Below are 7,732 nucleotides of genomic sequence, written 5' to 3'. Positions count from 1 at the left end.
CCATTTCTCCGTTAAACTCGTCCATAAAACTCATCACTAAGCTCCTAGCAGAAAGGCTTCAAGCTATAATTAGAAGATTAATTCACAAGAATCTATATGGCTTCATCAAAACCAGAACCATCCATGACTGCTCAGCCTGGGCTTTTGAGTATTTGCACCTCTGCAAAAGTTCCAAGAAGGAAATGATCATTTTGAAAATAGATTTTGAAAAGACCTTTGACAAAATAGAGCACCAAGCAATCCTCGAAGTTTTGGCCAGTAAAGGCTTTGGAGATAAGTGGGTTGGGTGGATCAGAGACATCCTTTCAACCAGAACTTCATATGTTCTGTTAATGGTGTGTCGGGAAAACAATTCATTGCAAGAGAGGACTGAGACAAGGTGATCCCTTATCACCTCTCCTGTTTGTTCTAACAGCTAGTCTCCATCAGTCAATGGTCAATAAAGCAAAGAATGATGGATTACTCAACTTACCACTCCCCATGAGAGCTAGAACTAATTTCCCAATTGTGCAATATGCAGACGACACATTAATCATTATGGAAGCATGTCCCAGTAACTCTTAGTCCTTAAAAATCTGTTAAACTCTTTTCCTGAATCAACTGGCCTAAAAGTGAACTTTAGCGAAACAGTGATAGTTCCAATCAATCTATCCAATGAGAAACTAGAGATACTCGCCAACAGTTTGGTTGTCAGAAAGGAAGCTTACCTTTTACCTATTTAGGTTTACTCCTTGGAACCACAAAGCTCAAAATAGAAGAATTTTTACCCCTGGTCCAGAAGATTGAAAGAAGACTCATCTGCACCTCTGCCTTCCTATCTCCAGCTAGCAAACTTGAGATGGTTAATTCAGTATTCTCATCATCCTTAGTCTTTGTCTGCTGCACCATGAAACTTCACAAAGGTTTGATTAAACAGTTTGACAAATACTGCAAGCACCACCTATGGAGAGGTTAAGACATCAATGCTAAGTAGCCACCAAAGGCAACGCCGATGGTATGCCTTCCTAAAAAGGAAGTGGGATCGGAAGTAATTAACATTTCAACTCATAAAGATGCTCTTTTGTTGCAATTCCTGCACAAGTTCTACTCAAGGGCTGATATCCCTTGGGTACACTTAGTCTGGGACAACTACTATGCCAATGGTCATTTGCCAGGATACCAGAAGAAAGGGTCCTTCTGGTGGAGGAACATTGTGAAACTTCTTGACAATTTCAAAGGCATAGCATCAGGATCAGTACAAGAGGGATCAATAATCCTTTTTTGGCAAGATCTATGGAATGGTCAAGTCCCTATGCAAAGGTTTCAAGAGCTATTTTCATTTGCTTAAAATCCTAGGATCACATATCACAATGTTGTTAGCCTTCATGATTTCCCCCAAAACTTCCACCTCCTACTATCCATACAAGCTTATTCCCAATATCAAGAGTTACAGAACATAATTGGCTCCATCCAACAGCAAGGAGGAAGGATGAATGGAGTTATATTCGAGGTAATGCCTCCTTTTCTGCTGACAAAGCTTATAAAAGTTTAATTGGTCACAGACAAGTCCATCCAATCTTCAAATAGCTCTGAAAATCGAAGTGCCAGATGAAACACAAATTCTTCTTCTGGCTCTGCTAAGACGAAAGAGAATGGTTCTTGATTCTTATACTTGTGATCTCTGCATCATCCAAAGACTAGAAATAGTAGCTCACTTGTTCCTTAGATGCAATTTCGCCAAGGCTTGCCGGCAGTCCATTGGCATCTCGGTTGTAACTACAAGGCCAATTCTATGGATCTTCAAGCAAATTAAACAGCAACTGGGAGTTCCTTTCTTTATGATCATTATCCTTATGACCTGGAGTATCTGGATAACAAGAAATGATTGGATCTTTAACAACGTTGACCCAACTATTATAGCCTGCAAAAGGAAATTTGTTGTTGAATTCTCCTTGGTACTTCTTAGAGCAAAGCCTAACTCGCTTCAAGACATGGAATCCTGGTTGCAGGCCCTGTAATTTAAATTAGATCTCCTTGTTTGTTTTCTCCCGCTTTGTTTTAGAATCTGGAGACTTTGTGCACCCTTTCTTTATTTTATTTTTAATTAATTAATCAGTAGTGGCGTGCCCCTCCTATTTCTCTAAAAAACATTATTCTACTAATAGGAGTGAACCATATGGTATAATCAAATTGGTTGAACCCTCACCATCGAGGATCATCCATGCATACATCAAGTGGTGCATGCAGACAAACACACCACTGTCTCCAGTAGCCATAGTACAACCGGTGAAGAATAAAATGCATGATCCTAATGATGGATCGATCCGCGCATGGCGACTAATGATATGATAATCCGGCCGGGCAGTACAGCTCAACCTGCACGGTGTTGATGACCTTGATGGCATGGATGAATCGACCGCGACATGGCCGGAGGTCGTCAAAGCCGGAGCCATCGGTACCCGTCGCGTTCCGTGACGGGGAGAGAGCGAGAAAAACCCACCGTTGCCGATGAAGCGAATGAACGACGGCGATCCCAGGCGAATAGTCATCGGCCGGTGAGCTGTCCGGTTTCTTATTTCAAAATGTTTCCAATATCTTTTTCTGCGCATCGTTAAAATGTTTCCAATATCAAGCCACAAGACAAGTGGAAATCACAGGCAACGCTACTCGGTTAATCTTAATCCGTGTGGCCACTAGCACGTACGAGTAGGCATGCTGCTACTCGGTCTCCACCAGCGACCTTTGCTCAGGCCGTCTAGCACGTACACAGTGACGGCTTATCTTTCTTCAGGCTGTCACTGTTATTTTGAAAGTTAGACGGCCACTGAATTTTCACTAGCAATTCGTCGTTGTGTCGTGTGCTAGTGACGTGCCTTATCAGCACCGAGAGGCGAGAGCGATCGGTGGATGAACTGTTCTTGCACCTGCAGGGAGCGCAAAGAAGAATCATAAAAAATTATCCTGCCACCAACTATTACCATAGCTTTGGCTTACACTAAAAGTTCTATCATTTTCGCTATTAAATTAGTAGCTTTGACACGTCGTTGACCAGCTGACAGCTAGAATCCCGTCCGGGCTGCAAAATGATGGCCCACGAGAGATGCAGGCCTATGTGGGCTTGCAGCTCGTGCAGCAGGCTGTTTTTTTTTTCTGAACCCCTGTCTGTATGGTGGTGGGTCTGTGGTCACGGCTCATTTAACGGCCCATGTGTACGTGTGATGTGCCTAAATTTCTTGAATATAAGCTTGATCTGTAATTGTAGTATAATTTGCTGCTCAAAAGTTCAGCTTTTTACCAAGTTTTTCTTTTTTTGGAAACCGAGCTTTTTACCTAGTAGTTCTTGCAGAAAAAAACTATCTGAATTTGGACAATTACATGTCAGACACAATTTTTTCCCGTTTTTAGGATCCCTGACAGATTCTTGAAGGAGATTAGGAGAATAAACGAGCATCAACATAGAGCTCAAAGATGTTACATTATGTACATCTGGAAGAAACCGATAAGAGAAGGGGGGGCAATGAACTGTACAAATGATGCAATTAACATTCTGCAATAATTAACATTGTACAATGCATCCACACTTCAACGACTCCTACGAAGCCGAGAGTCATAATCCAACTTGCCACTTGACCATAGAGTCAGAATAATTGTCATGTATTTATATTCAGGTAGTATCAGAATGGTCCTGGAAACACATGTCCCCTGCAAAAACCTATGCAGTCACACAGGACTTCTTATTCTTATGCAGATGCAGACACAGAGGACTTCTTATTGTTAAGATTAACATTTATTAAAATTTCTTACCTATTGGTAACTACTCCCTCCGTTCCAAATTATAGGTCGTTTTAGTGTTTCTAGATGCATAATATGCATCTAGACATATGATATATCTAAATGCATAATAAAGTCTATGAATCTGAAAAACCAAAACGATCTATAATTTGGGACGGAGGAAGTAGAGCTTAATTGCAACATAAGCCCCAGTTCAGCTATAAGCACCCAGAGGGGTTGCCACCGTATACATCCAAATCTGAGTGTATCTCCCAGTGGCGATTGCTGGACCAATGGTGCGTGCAGGATTCATCATCGATGCTCCTGTTGATGGCAGGCTCATAAGATAAAAAAAGGCAATATGTTTTTTTAAAAAAATCTCAAGTTTTAGGCCCACAAGACAGCTCCTTATGAAAAGTGTTTCTGAGTCATTCCATCTGTTATCTGTACATACCCTGCGACAAGAGCGTTCACCATTACTTCTGCCCCAACTGCCACTGCTATCAACTCTTTCACCTGAAAACAGTGATGAGAATATCATTAACATATTACGTGCAATTGAAAAAGGGAAAACGCAAATGGGGATCAGTTGCAAGTGCGGTGATGAGCAACAAAAGTACAAATGTCATGATAAAGGAAGAACGCTTCGACAGTCCCAAACTTGGGCACGGTGGCGATCCCAGGGTTCACCGGATGGTAGATCCCCTTGACAGTGAAGGAAGCGGTGATGGAGCCAAGAATTTGTGCAGTCATGTAAGGAAGAAGGTGAGCAAGTGGGAGGTGGCCAAAATCAGCCATGGCGATGCTGACTGCCGGTTTCAGATGGCAGCCAGATATGTGGATGAGGGACAGCACGAGAACCGTGACAGCTAAACCGGCAGATGTTGCAATGCCAAGTAGGCTCTCAACTCCATCATGCTGCTCATTCATGCTTATGGTGGAAAGCACGGTGAAGATTAATATGAATGTGCCAAGAAACTCAGCAATCACCTGCAAGAACAATAGCCCATCAAGGTCAGGATTACATCTGAAGAAAAACTGAGAGTTAATTATCTGCTAAAGTGGTAAGGTTTTGTAATTTTACCTTCTTGATAAGAGGAACTGCTTTCATCTTTGATAAGCCTTGATTCCATCGGTGATAATGAGTTGCATGTGCATCAGAGGATTCAGCAGGATTAGCATCAGGATGTGAGCTGATACTGCCAGCATTGATCAACTATAATGGCATGACCTTGGAGCTTGCAGCCCTTGGGGAAATGATGATGGAAATCTTGTTGCTCTCACTTGACTGCACTGGAGGGACTGTAACTGCAGCTGGATCCATGCCGTGCTTCTGCTCTTCCTCTCAAAGGCAAGCTACTAAACCTCACTAGAAATGGATTAAACTGAATGGCAACGCTGAACTCTACTGTTTTGATCACTGATGACCAAAGGAATTCTGTTATTGAGGCTCTTATTTTGCTTTGTTATCATGTGCACAACATGCGCCGCAGCTGCTGTTGTCGAAACCAGCTGCCTCCAAATTTACAGCGGCGCAGGTGCTGAATTCATGGGGTCTTTTTTTGAAAGACCGAATCATGGGTTTTGGAAAGGCGGGAAAAAATACGGCAGAGAAAGATTAGAATGCTAGAACAATGTAAGTATGATAACAATGTCAACACGCAGGTAGTGTTCAGTTATCAAATGAGAACTCTTAACAGCTGTATTTATTCAATAATAACCGAGATGGAGCACCAACCTAGACTTTCCTTGGACCAGTCTACCAGTGCTAATACTTTTCTAGTTTAATGGCTGCTCGACCAAGCCATTTGATTATAAGTACTACTGGCACTTATAATCAAATGATATCTAGCAGTAGCGAGATCTTTTTGATGAACATTACAAACTCATCTGCTTGTAAATTCATTGTGTAAAATAACTCGTCCCTCCTGCCAATAAATCAGATCAAGAGTGATTCCTCATCTATCCTGTCAGGGGCCAAATCAGGCAAGCAGTGGATTATATCACCCCTAAATAACAAGTTTTTGTTTCCAGAAGTATCTCCGCGCTCAGTCAGGGGCCAAATCAGGCAAGCAGTGGATTATATCACCCCTAAATAACAAGTTTTTGTTTCCAGAAGTATCTCCACGCTGAGCGCTTCGCAGCGCCCTGAATAAGAAAAAAGCTGCACAAAACTTGGTTCTCATGGATGAAGTGTTTGAGTAGACAAAAGAAGAAGCTGCTACACGAAGTGAAAACCGGTGCTCGGGAGACAGATTTCTTTTTCTTGGTGATAGTTTGAAGGCTTTCTCGACCTATCCAAAGCTTGAAATATCTTCCTGTTGTGCCAGCAGCCAACTCCGGCGTCCATTTTTAGACTCTGGAGAAGATGTGCCCTTTTAATTCTACTTAGTTGGACAGTCAGAAAATCATATAAAAATGGTCGGTTAAGGCATTTGAGAATATTAGCATTGGGCCTGCTGGAGGAAGAGGACGGATGGGATGCCCCCCTTCAAAATATCTGTTTTGTTTATCTTTTTCGAGCTCGCCACCGGGTATTATAAGTGTGACGCACGATTTGGCTCCAGCCATTTTACATGGGCTCGCTTCCCCCGCCCCTCCCGCCCCTCCAAGAACGAATGAGCTGCTCAGACCTTCCACCCACAATATCCTGTGCGGCTACCATCGGGTGTTGAAAAACAGAAGGAGTTGGCGCCGCTCACTAAATTATGTGGTTAATAAAATTTGTAAATTGGTGGTTCCTGAACAATTGCTTCAGTTCTTTTATTGTTTTATAAAATCAAATGGAACTGGTGCAAAAGGAAGTCGATGTGTCATCCACAGTTTCCTTGTGGACGCGAAGGGGCAAGCGCCAAATCTAAAGATTCCTTAAGTTTTTGTACGGCTTCTTTTTTCAATGATCAATCTTTGAGAGAATGCGAGCGAATTCAAGAGCATGGCAGCTCTACTTTTGTAGCCTTTTTGTATTTGGTTGCCTACGCTTGCTCTCCGGGACAACCCTATTTATATGATAGGCCTGGCCCCTTTCCCCCTATCCCTCCCCTCGCGAATATAGTGGAAAAGGGCCCCTCTAGAACATTCCTTTGAATCAATGGGTTAGGATATGAGGAAGCTTAGTTTGACCACTTCTCCGTTCATTTCCAATACTGATCATGTCAGTCCTTGCAAGTTCAGCTCATTGTGCCAGGGCATCACTTTGAGCTTTCGCATGATGGGTCAGGGAGGAAATGGGAACATACTTACTACTCGACGATTCAACCATTCATGGTTGGTGTGGCTTTGCAAAGAAGAAATGAGGATCACTAGCCAATCATGAAATAAGCTCGCTCCCTTCCTTTCCTGAATAGGGACGGATAAGAAAGAAATTGTCATCAGCATTAGAGAGTTTTGCAGGTCCTTAAGAGCCGTTCTCACTCTGTCTAGACTGGACACGTGTTAGCTGTAGGAAGTATGGTTACGAAAGTCAATAAATTCCTATTTCAAGTAAGTAGGAAGGGGGCAAGAGAGACTGTCATAATATTACTTAGCCGTTGGCGCGAAGCGTGTTGGGCCTGCACCGGGGATGAAACCTTTCCTAGAAGGAAGCTCCAATCGATCTAGAAAGAAGAACTCGCAAGCTTCATCGAAGATGGGAAGGCAGAAGCAGCGAGATAAAGCACGGATATTGCACATGCCTATTGTAAAACATACCTACCGAGATAAAAGTACCAGTTTGCGACTCCCAGGTCGAGATCTCCCATCGAACTGTAATATTAAAACGGGGGGATGGCCGTGCCTTTGATTTTGTTTAAAGGCTGCTTGCCTTACTAAAGTACCAAAGGCTTTCACGGCTGACTTGCTCTTCCCACTAAAACAAGCTAAAAAGGACCCATCTTCGTCGAGAAGATTATGTAAAAGATCTGAAAGGTTATTCGATATCAAGGTTGACCCTCGACGCGCATCTCTTATTTCATGCACTTCCAACTTCTGCTGAGTTGTTTAG

General features: G+C 42.7%; 1 pseudogene; it reads right to left on the bottom strand.

Annotated features, from left to right (window-relative positions):
* Nucleotides 1-3,913: 3,913 nt before the first annotated feature.
* On the bottom strand, nt 3,914-5,151 carry LOC117861673 (aquaporin NIP3-2-like; annotated as a pseudogene).
* Between the last annotated feature and the right edge of the window lie 2,581 nt (nt 5,152-7,732).

Source organism: Setaria viridis, chromosome 6, assembly GCF_005286985.2.
Source record: "Setaria viridis chromosome 6, Setaria_viridis_v4.0, whole genome shotgun sequence".
Lineage (NCBI taxonomy): Eukaryota > Viridiplantae > Streptophyta > Magnoliopsida > Poales > Poaceae > Setaria > Setaria viridis.
Note: the sequence above shows the minus strand (reverse complement) of the source record. Positions and strands in the feature narration are given on the sequence as shown.